The following is a 12,681-nucleotide window of genomic DNA, read 5'->3' as shown; positions in this document are numbered from 1 at the left end:
ATGCTCCATATATAATTGGCCATATAAAATGCTCCATTTATAATTAGTCCCATAAGATGCTTCATATATTATTGGCCCCATGTACTGCTCCATATTGAATTGGCCCCGTAAGATGCTACATATTAAATTGGCTCCATATTAAATTGGCCCCATATACTGCTCCCTATAGAATTGGCCCCATACGATGCTCCATATAGAATTAGCCCCATATAATGCTCCATATATAATGCTCCATATATGGGCTCCTTCTGATAAAATCCCCATATATTGCTCCAAATATTAAAAAAATAAAAAATGAAATACCTCTCGCTGCTTGACGCTGCTCTGCTCTGGACTCCTCACCGTCGGTGTCTTCCTGCTCTCTGTGCTGCAACTGCTCAGGCAGAGGGCTCGCACTGGTGACGTCCTTTTTTGCCTCATGAGCCAATAGGTTTATACTTCACATAGGCTTTGCATATGACTTTATTGTATTGGGCACATTATATGTCCTGAGGGGTGATTGTTCTCATGCATTTTGCTTTTAATTATGTTTTAAAGGGAACCTGTCACCCCGTATTTTAAAGATGAGATAAAAATGGCATTAACAAGGGCCAGAGCTGAGCTTTACAGTACTGTCTTCTGTGTGTTTATATTCCGCACCTATGTTGCCAAAATACCTTTTGAAAGTCGGCGTTTGGTGCTGTCACTCAGTCAGGTCTGGTCAGATGGGCGTTGATAAGTTGCGGTTCCTCCCCCACCTCTTGCGTTTCCCTGCGAATGTTATTCCCGCCGTCAGCGTTGTGCTTAGCGCCTGCGCACTAACGTATAATTTGGCGCCTGCGTATTATGGTTTTCCCAACTGTGGGCATATCATAATGGACATTACTGCGCATGCGCGTGTCGGCACTTTTACCTGTGTGCCCCGGAAGTGGTCATATGCGCATACTGTATAGCTGGATGCCGGTAACAGTTTCTCAGCCCCACCTGCGATCGTAAGTTTTACCGGCATCCAGCTATACATTAAATGCGCATATAATCACTTCCGGGGCACACAGGTAAAAGTGCCGACAAGCGCCTGCGCAGTGATGTAACGTACGCTATGCCCACAGTTGGGCACAGCATAATGCGCAGGCGCAAGAGGCTCATTTAATGCGCAACTGCGAAAAAAGTGCGCGATCTGTGTGATTCACAGAGCGCATTTAAGTCATACACGCCGAGGAGCAGGGGGGAGGAACCGCAACTTATCAACGCCCATCTGACCAGACCTGACTGAGTGACAGCACCAAACGCCGACTTTCAAAAGGTATTTCGGCAAGATAGGTGCGGAATATAAACACACAGAAGACAGTACTGTAAAGCTCAGCTCTGGCCCTTGTTAATGCCATTTTTATCTCATCTTTAAAATACGGGGTGACAGGTTCCCTTTAACTGTTATGCTGTGTTCCTGTTCATAAATAAACATTTTTTGTACGTTATTTTGTTTTTATTGGTGTGGTGTGCATATGTTACAGCAGTACTTTCTCATTCTCTTATGCAGGAGACACCACAACACACTGCCGCTAGGCAGGAACACGATGCGGAATCCCACAGACAACGTCGGGTGAATGAATCTCCACAATCAAGGGCAAACCGACAACAACACGATCGCCAAATTCATAAAAAACGAACGCTCTACCAACTAAGGCAAGCCCAGGAGAATATTCAGCAACTTGCACATGACGTAACAGACAACAAAACTACAATTATTGAACACTACTGTGGGAATACGAATGCAGTTTGCTCTAAATGCGACTCTGAATTTCATTGATGAAAAACCATCTGACAATCACTTTACTCAACGCTGCCAAAAAGGAAAAGTTATGCTACCGAGACCTCACTACTTAGATCTGTTTGAGCAGTTGATGAAAGGAACTCATCAACATAGTAGAAATTTTATGGAAACTATCAGAAGCATCAACAGTTCTCACGCCTTTGCTTCATTTGGTGCCAACATTGCACCGCCCCCTGGATTCGGACCATATTGTTTTAAAATTCACCGCCAGATCTACCACCGCACTGGAACACTTCACCCAGAAATAGGACAACCACCAAAATTTGTACAATTATACATCCTTGATACAAATGAGGCTACAGAACAAAGGATGAACCTGAAAGAAAACGAAAAGTGTGATGCTGAACTGATGAACCAAATTGCTGTACATTTACAAAAAACTCAGCCCATTTGCTGCCGTATATCGCATGCTAAAAGACATTGAAGCTGAGGAGGAACAGAGGGCTATACAGAATGGGACTGAAATGCCTTCTATTGTCATGGCCATTAAACAAGAACATAAACTGGATCCCCGACTTTACAACAAACCACGTGTAAGTGAGGTCGCAGTTGTTTTTCAATACGATGACGGAGAGCCTCCTTTTCAAAGGGATATATTAGTCCATCTTAAGCCAGACCAAAAACAACCCTTTGGTTCCTAAGACACAACGAATTAGCCTTTTGCACAGCAACCTTGATGCTCTTCTGTATCCGCTATTCTTTCCAAGAGGTGATCAAGGGTGGCATGAAAACCTAAAGCAGCAAGGAACTTCAAGAAGAATTACACAGCTGCAATACTACAGTTTTCTTCTGTCTGTCCGAAATTACTGCTATCCTATTTTAAACGGTGGGAAACTGACACAACAGTACTTAGTCGACGCATACGTTAAAATTGAAGCTAATCGTCTAAATTTCATACGAATGAACCAAAAACAACTTAAAATTGAAGACTACTGCGTTCTTCAAGAACATTTGCAAAAACAATTCAAAAGGGAATTCCAATTGGAAAAACAGTAATTCTTCTGTCGTTTGAAAATAGCCCCCGCAACATGCAACAGCGTTATCAAGATGCAATGGCAATAGTAACAAAGTTTGGAAGACCTGACATTTTTGTGATAATGACCTGTAATCCTAAATGGCTTGAAAATCTAGAACCCTGGCAACAAGTTGAACACAGGCCGGACTTAGTCGCACGTGTATTTCGACTGAAACTCGGCAGCCTTTTGAAAGACATAAAAAATGGGCTGTTTGGAACAGTCGTAGCAATGGTACACATCATAGAATTTCAGAAACGAGGTCTCCCACATGCGCATATACTAATTATCTTGGACGCGGATTCCAAGTTTCGCATGGAGGAAGAAATCAACAACATAGTGTGGGCTGAAACTCTTGAAACCAAGAAAAGTATCCTGAACTGTATAATATTGTAGTCTCTTATATGGTTCATGGCCCATGCGGTGTAGCAAATCCAAAAAGTTCATGCATGGAAAGTGTACAAAATTGTTTCCAAAGGAGTTCAAAGCACAATGTTAAAGACTTGGATGGCTACTCATCCTACCGGCGACAACACATTGATAACATTGTTCGCAACAAAAAAATTCTAAATGGATAGTCCCATACAACCCGTACTTATCAAAACGCTACAACTGTCACATCACCGTAGAAATCTGTGCTTCAATAAAAAGTAAAATATCTTTTCAAGTACATCTACAAGGGGCATGACAAAGCTAACATCGAAACACAGCAGAAAACAGTCAATCACGATGAATCGTCAACTTTTGTTGACTCAAGATACATCAGTGCTCCAGAAGCTGCTTGGAGGATATTTGCGTTTCCAGTGCATGCACAGTCCCATGCCATTATACGTTTAGCTATTCATTTACCAAGTCAACAGCAGCTTTATTTCTTTGAAGATGCTCAAGTCAAAGATGTCTCAAAAACTTTAAGCACGACGTCAACATTAATGGAATGGTTTTTGCTGAACCAACGTGACGAAAATGCAACGCAGTATTTGTATCGAGAGATTCCAGAGCATTACGTTTGGAATAAAACTTGGAATCCTAGACAACGAGGACTTAGCAGAATAATTGGACGCATGTATACTGCTAGTGTCAAGGATCAAGAAAGATATTGCCTTCGGCTGTTACTACTGCATGTCAACGGAGCTACAAGTTATGACGATTTGAAAACCGTTAACGGAGTATTGCACGATACATTTAAAGCTGCAGCTTTGTCTTTAGGACTTCTATTGGATGATACTGTGTGGAGGCTTACTTTAGAAGACACAGTTACTCTACATATGCCTAAGCAACTTCGCGAATTGTTTGCCTACATCTACGTATTTGGACCGCTTACAAATCCGGCTCAACTTTGGACAAATTTCAAAGAACATATAATCGAGGATTACTGCTTATGTCGTCACAACAGAAGTGGAAAGTGTCAAAATTGCGAATCTTATGCCATGCAAGATGTCCAAAACGTCCTACTACTGCATGGAAAAAAGTTTTCAGACTTTAATTTGCCCCAGTCTGCAATTCAAGTTCCACAAGTTCCAGAGTATGACCAAGCTTATGAATTATTGTTGGCAACAGAGAAACTCCTTAAATGAACAACAACGGATTGCATATGACACTATTGTGAGCGCTGTAGAAAACCAAGCAGATGCAAGGCCAAAATGTTTCTTTATTAACGGTCCAGGAGGGAGCCGTAAAACATACCTCTATGAAGTTTTAATGCATCACGTTAGAGGGTTGGGAAAAGTCATATTGCCATCGGCTACAACAGGTATTGCAGCATACCTTTTAGGATGAAGTCACACTATCCATTCACTCTTTGGGATACCAGTTCCAGTCAAGGAAATCTCAGTTTCCAGAATAAAACAAGACACATTTGCAGGAAGACAGTTAAACAATGCAAATCTTTTGATACTTGACGAGTGCACCATGGCACCCAAATACGCTTTGAGCTTAATTGACAGACTTCTGCGTGAAGTAATGACTACAAATGTTGCTGAAAAAAATGAAATTCCGTTTGGAGGTAAAGTTTTTTTTCATTGGCGGAGATTTTAGGCAATGCCTTCCAGTCACACCAAATGGAACAAGAACAGATGTTATCGAGTCCAGCTTAAAAATGGCTGACCTTTAAAAACAGTTTAATAAACTCCAACTAATTAACTACATGTGATCTTCTGACCCAGAGTACAGCAACTGGCTTCTTAAACTTGGTAACGGTGAACTTAGCAACAAATACAACCTTGGAGAAGACATTATTGAAATACCAGCAGACATGTTGTGCACTGACTGCATCGTAAGTGATGTTTTTGCACAATGCCTTAAAATTGATGTGAACGACCAAAGCAGTGTTGAGAGGGCCTCTTCTCATGCAATTCTCTGACTCAAGAACGAAGACATGGCTCTGCTAAATTCCCGTGTGATGGATAGAATAGCTGGAGAGTATAAGTTGTACAAAAATGATGATTCAATGGATGTAGACAATGAAGATGAACGAGAGCATTATCCAGTTGAATTTTTAAATAGTCTTACACCATCAGGAATGCCATCCCACAGACTTCAACTGAAAGTTGGAACAATCGTAATGTTGCTGCGGAATCTAAATACAAAAAATGGTCTATGTAATGGAACTCACCTTATTGTTACTGGAATCCATTCCCAAGTAATTCAGGCAAGAGTGATCACTGGATCAGCAAAAGGAGATGAAGTTCTTCATTCCACGCATTGATTTATGTCCTTCGGAAACTGGTCTTCCATTTAGGCTTCGGCCTTGACAGTTTCCAGTAAAACCAGCTCTTGCCATGACAATAAACAAGTCACAAGGTCAAACTCTACACCATGTTGGCATATATCTGCTGGAGCCCGTTTTGGTCATGGACAACTCTATGTTGCATTTTTAAGAGTTAACATCCAACGTCAAGGTGCAAGTTCTTCACACCCCTTTACAAGGAAAGTTGCTTATAGATGGTCAAAAAGGTATTCACAAGAAATGTGGTGTACAAAAATATTTTGGGTTGATATTGTTAACAAATATATTATAGTGTCGACGTACTTCTTTCATCCGATGATTTATTTACATACAGTTAGATATTCATGTAATGGTTTATTTATTTTGATTATCTGTTTAATAATTTCGTTCAGTTGTATTAAGTTCTAAGAGCAATAAAATTTAATGATAATAATGTTTATATTTTACCCGGAAAATCCTGTGTATTCATTGCATTATTCTTAAATCTTCATAAATAAACTGCATACATATTCTAGAATACCCGATGCGTTAGAATCGGGCCACCATCTAGTTGTTTATAAACGTGTCTTTTTTGTCTTGTCTACATGTCTGTATTTAAATAAAATTATTGATGTTGTGTAACGGAGATCCTAGCTTTGTATTTCCACACTTCTTTTTCTTCCATGTTTTCGGCCCTTCACTAAGTGTGTGGCCAGTGATTCTGTAAATTATTTTGCAGTGCCCTCAGTCCTTTTTCCAATCTAACAAGTAACGCAGCGCTTTTCTCTTTCTATCCTCCATACTATACTCTTTAGAGCGGAGCTGCAGGGCGCATGCACAACCACTGCTAGGACCCCCACTGATCACAAGCACCCCCTTGCTCAAGGATGGAGGATTTGTGTTCTTCCCTAGTCACAACATTTCTCAGATTAGATTACGATGGTTAAAATTCCAATAACTTGGCGCGCTCAGAATCCTGGATTATCAGATTCCAGATCATCTCATTTTTTGGTATTTTTTGTTTTTTTTCCCCCCACCATGAAATCACAGACAGGACTCTCTGCAGATCTAATCCCGGCCGTCTACTGGATACTTTCCCGAGACGGGTTTTTAATGGTTGGCATTCTGGATTACTGGACTTTTTGCAGTAGTTGTGGTGCTGCTGCATTCACACACAGCTAAATATACACATGAGGAGTGAATGATCTCCTCTCTACAAGCCGCAGCGCTGGTATTTCCTGTGTTGGCCGCAGCTGCGGGCACAGAAGACCCGGCCACCCTGATGTGGCATGACATGTTCTTGTTCCGCAGCTCTGCTGATCCTGTGCCAGCTCTGTGAGGAGCAGCGCTATATATAATGCCGCCACTCAGTGCACTGCTCAGCACAGACCACTAGCTACAGCAGGGAAAGAAATTGGACGCAGTTTACACCAGAATCACTGCCAGAACCCGGTGACTCACTGCTGTGGAAACCTCGAATGTTTGGAAGCTGCCGGCGAAAACAAAAACCAGAAAATCAAAAAATCCATTTCCAATGGTCAAAAATAACAGTCTTTCAAGCGAAAGACACTGCAGTTAATTCTCCTTGTCACTGAAGTTTCCTGATGCATATTTTGTTTGCTTCTCTTAATCTTTGTTGACTTTTTCTTCCCACGTGCGTTTTTTGTACATTCAGTCAATTTTTTTTTTGTCCTGTTTATTTTCCAGCATTTTCTACAAAAAAAGGTGGGAAAAAAGGCGATGTGAACTTATTCTTACTGGAATTAATTGAGGACTCTGCGGAGCACATAGGGGCAGTATTATAGTAGTTATATTCTTGTACATAGGAGCAGTATTATAATAGTTATATTCTTGTACATAGGGGCAGTATTATAGTAGTTATATTCTTATACTTAAGATCAGTATTATAGTAGTTATATACTTGTATGTAGGAGCAGTATTATAGTAGTTATATTCTTGTACATAGGGGCAGTATTATAGTAGTTATATTCTTGTACATAGGAGCAGTATTATAGTAGTTATATTCTTGTAGATAGGGAGCAGTATTATAGTAGTTATATTCTTGTACATAGGGGCAGTATTATAGTAGTTATATTCTTGTACATAGGGAGCAGTATTATAGTAGTTATATTCTTGTACATAGGATAAGTATTATAGTAGCTATATTCTTGTACATAGGGGCAGTATTATAATAGTTATATTCTTGTACATAGGGGCAGTATTATAGTAGTTATATTCTTATACTTAAGATCAGTATTATAGTAGTTATATTCTTGTATATAGGGGCAGTATTATAGTAGTTATATTCTTGTACATAGGAGCAGTATTATAGTAGTTATATTCTTGTAGATAGGGAGCAGTATTATAGTAGTTATATTCTTGTACATAGGGGCAGTATTATAGTAGTTATATTCTTGTACATAGGGAGCAGTATTATAGTAGTTATATTCTTGTACATAGGATAAGTATTATAGTAGCTATATTCTTGTACATAGGGGCAGTATTATAATAGTTATATTCTTGTACATAGGGGCAGTATTATAGTAGTTATATTCTTATACTTAAGATCAGTATTATAGTAGTTATATACTTGTATGTAGGAGCAGTATTATAGTAGTTATATTCTTGTACATAGGGGGCAGTATTAAAGTAGTTATATTCTTGTACATAGGGGCAGTATTATAGTAGTTATATTCTTGTACATAGGAGCAGTATTATAGTAGTTATATTCTTGTAGATAGGGAGCAGTATTATAGTAGTTATATTCTTGTACATAGGAGCAGTATTATAGTAGTTATATTCTTGTACATAGGGGCAGTATTATAGTAGTTATATTCTTGTACATAGGGAGCAGTATTATAGTAGTTATATTCTTGTACATAGGATAAGTATTATAGTAGCTATATTCTTGTACATAGGGGCAGTATTATAGTAGTTATATTCTTGTATATAGGGGCAGTATTATAGTAGTTATATTCTTGTATATAGGGGCAGTATTATAGTAGTTATTTTCTTGTACATAGGAAGCAGTATTATAGTAGTTATATTCTTGTACATAGGGGCAGTATTATAGTAGTTATATTTTTGTACATAGGGAGCAGTATTATAGTAGTTATATTCTTGTACATAGGATAAGTATTATAGTAGTTATATTCTTGTATATAGGAGCAGTATTATAGTAGTTATATTCTTGTATATAGGAGCAGTATTATAGTAGTTATATTCTTGTACATAGGGGCAGTATTATAGTAGTTAAATTCTTGTATATAGGGGCAGTATTATAGTAGTTATATTCTTGTATATAGGGGCAGTACTATAGTAGTTATTTTCTTGTACATAGGGGCAGTATTATAGTAGTTATATTCTTGTACATAGGAGCAGTATTATAGTAGTTATATTCTTGTACATAGGAGCAGTATTATAGTAGTTATATTCTTGTACATAGGGGCAGTATTATAGTAGTTCTATTCTTGTACATAGGAGCAGTATTATAGTAGTTATATTCTTGTACATAGGGGCAGTATTATAGTAGTTATATTCTTGTACATAGGATAAGTATTATAGTAGTTATATTCTTGTACATAGGGGCAGTATTATAGTAGTTATATTCTTGTATATAGGGGCAGTATTATAGTAGTTATATTGTATATAGGGGCAGTATTATAGTAGTTATATTCTTGTACATAGGAGCAGTATTACAGTAGTTATATTCTTGTACATAGGAGCAGTATTATAGTAGTTATTTTCTTGTACATAGGAAGCAGTAATAGTGTAATTAACAGCACCTGTAACTTACCTGTGGCACCTAACAGGTGTTGGCAATAACTAAATCACACTTGCAGCCAGTTGACATGGATTAAAGTTGACTCAACCTCTGTCCTGTGTCCTTGTGTGAACCACATTGAGCATGGAGAAAAGAAAGAAGACCAAAGAACTGTCTGAGGACTTGGGAAACCAAATTGTGAGGAAGCATGAGCAATCTCAAGGCTACAAGTCCATCTCCAAAGACCTGAATGTTCCTGTGTCTACCGTGCGCAGTGTCATCAAGAAGTGTAAAGCCCATGGCACTGTGGCTAACCTCCCTAGATGTGGACGGAAAAGAAAAATTGACAAGAGATTTCAACGCAAGATTGTGCGGATGTTGGATAAAGAACCTCGACTAACATCCAAACAAGTTCAAGCTGCCCTGCAATCCGAGGGTACAACAGTGTCAACCCGTATTATCCGTCGGCGTCTGAATGAAAAGGGACTGTATGGTAGGAGACCCAGGAAGACCCCACTTCTTACCCCGAGACATAAAAAAGCCAGGCTGGAGTTTGCCAAAACTTACCTAAAAAAGCCTAAAACGTTTTGGAAGACTGTTCTCTGGTCAGATGAGACAAAAGTAGAGCTTTTTGGGCAAACACATCAACATAGCGTTTACAGGAGAAAAAAAGAGGCATTCAAAGAAAAGAACACGGTCCCTACAGTCAAACATGGCGGAGGTTCCCTGATGTTTTGTGGTTGCTTTGCTACCTCTGGCACTGGACTGCTTGACCATGTGCATGGCATAATGAAGTCTGAAGACTACCAACAAATATTGCAGCATAATGTAGGGCCCAGTGTGAGAAAGCTGGGTCTCCCTCAGAGGCCATGGGTCTTCCAGCAGGACAATGACCCAAAACACACTTCAAAAAGCACTAGAAAATGGTTTGAGAGAAAGCACTGGAGACTTCTAAGGTGGCCAGCAATGAGTCCAGACCTGAATCCCATAGATCACCTGTGGAGAGATCTAAAAATGGCAGTTTGGAGAAGGCAGCCTTCAAATATCAGGGACCTGGAGCAGTTTGCCAAAGAAGAATGGTCTAAAATTGTCTAAAAGTTGGTCGCAGTTATTTTGGCTAAAGGTTGTGCACCCAAGTATTAGGCTGAGGGTGCCAATACTTTTGTCTGGCCCATTCTTGGAGTTTTGTGTGAAATTATCAATGTTTTGCTTTTTGCTTCATTCTCTTTTGTGTTATTTCATTTATGACAAATTAAATATCAAATAATTTGTGTTTGTAATCATTTTCAGGAAGAAACTGAGTGTTATCTGACAGAATTGCAGGGGTGTCAATACTTTTGGCCATGACTGTATGTGGTAGGAGGTGACGACTTTCCATCTATTGCTATCTGTCGCGTACCGTTGATTGCTGTTGGCAGATGATGCGTGGATCGCAGACCCAGTGAGGTCAGAGCCTCCGATCTACGTCATCGTCCTTCTCCTTTTCTCTGGGATGCTGGTGATTTGCAGCTGGCTCGCTGCTCTTTTTGCTGTCTTGTTATCCACTATATCTCCAGCACTGACAGTTTTGTGGAGTGATCCTGATTTATGGCTATAATTGGAGTCCTGTGGCTCTTGCAAATCATTGCGGCTCTTACCCAGCATGCACCCTGGTGAACTAAAATAAAAGTAATGTCTAAAATCCCATATACATGGTGTATTGTGACAATTGACCCTTTCTTTTTTGGAATAACATTTCGCTTCTTTGCGTGTTTAGTATTTTCATAGTCATATATGATACCTTATAGGATATAGCAAAGACGTTTCTACTGGTGGGGGTCCGCAGGGTCCTCTGCACCATCACACGTGCTTAGCAGCTTTTACACCATGTATAAAATTACATATTCATTGCAAGTGACTTTTTAAGTATCCAATAGATATGATCGCACGTGTCCCCAAAGAAGTTGGCTTGTGTTCTTCTAGAAGCTTAGATGTCTCAATCACTATACTCTTTGTTTGTTTGATTTATAACTTTTTCTAAGTTTTAGTTTTTATACGTTTTTAATCAGTTTCAGAAGTTTTATAAATGTTTGAAAGTTTTTCTCAATTGTATACGTTTTTGTCAGATTTGATACGTTTTATACCTTTTTATGAGTTTTATAAGATTCATTAATATTTTTAAGTTTCCTCAGTTTTATAAATATTTTTGTAAATTTTTGTCAGTTTTATCCTTTTTTTATCATTTTGTAAGTTTTTAAAAGTTTTATAACTTTTATCACTTTTTTATAAGTTTTTATCAGTTTCGTATGTTATACAAATATTTGTATTTATATGTCAGTAATATAAGTTTTACACGGTTTTATAAGTGTTATCACTTTTTATATATTTTTTTAACAGTTTTTTATCAGATTTTAGAAGTTTTTATTAGTTCTTTAAGTCTAATAAATATTTGTAGGTTTTATCACTTTCAGACGTTTTTATAATTGTTGTCCGTTTCTATCAGTTTTATAAGCATTTGTAAGTTTTATCAGTTTTTATAAGTTTTATAGCACTTTCTGACAATTGCTGGGTGTAAAATGGACGTCGCTTGTTAATTATTGATTTCAGATCTATCGTGGAGCTCGTTCTGATGGGAGTTGGCACCGCTGCAAATTCCTTGGTGATATCATCAAGCCCCTTTCCCACAACCTTCCCCGCATAAAACATTAACCTAAAATCCCTGGCATCACCATGATGGATGCAGAATGGACCTTCTGTGAAGCCGCCTCGCAAAAGTACAATCTCAATCATTTCCGATATTAACATCCAGGTTACATGGGAAAATAAATTCTCACAGAATACAGTTTGGTTAATTGTCTCATTTTTACGCATCGCTCCCATCATGCATCAGCAAAGAGCAGAGATTCCATATAGTGTTTTTTTGCTGTGACGCCCCCCTAGTGGCCAGAGCCACCAACCGGAGCTCCTCTGGGGGAGAGGTAGGGGGATAAGACAGGTACTGTTATTGTTTAAGGAGGCAAGAAAGCCAGGAGGGTTCTCTAATAAGATCAGCAATGAGTGTCTATTCAATGTCCTTTGACTTAATGTGGTAGATATATATGGACATGGTGTGACGGCATTATTTTCCATTGTAGTGTACACTGATTTTGTTTAGTAACATGATGGGGTTATATTCAGACACTATGTGGTGGTAATATATGGTCATGGTGTGGCGGTATTTGTCCCTTGTCTGCTGTATTAGTCATGTTTAATAACCGGACGGTGGTAACATTCAGACTCCGTGTGGTGAGAATATATACTCATGGTATAGCGGCAGAATTTAACATTGTTCAGTGGGTTTTGTTTAATAACAGGTTATATTTGGGTTCTATATGGGGGTATTGTGTGGTCATGGTGTGGTGGCATTTATCCT

At 38.7% G+C, this 12,681-nt stretch overlaps 1 pseudogene; it reads left to right on the top strand.

Annotated features, from left to right (window-relative positions):
- The first annotated feature begins 1,748 nt into the window (after positions 1-1,748).
- LOC138666868 (uncharacterized) lies at positions 1,749-4,397 on the top strand (annotated as a pseudogene).
- The last annotated feature ends 8,284 nt before the right edge of the window (positions 4,398-12,681 follow it).

Source organism: Ranitomeya imitator, chromosome 2 (genome assembly GCF_032444005.1).
Source record: "Ranitomeya imitator isolate aRanImi1 chromosome 2, aRanImi1.pri, whole genome shotgun sequence".
In the NCBI taxonomy this organism is placed as follows: domain Eukaryota; kingdom Metazoa; phylum Chordata; class Amphibia; order Anura; family Dendrobatidae; genus Ranitomeya; species Ranitomeya imitator.
Note: the sequence above shows the minus strand (reverse complement) of the source record. Positions and strands in the feature narration are given on the sequence as shown.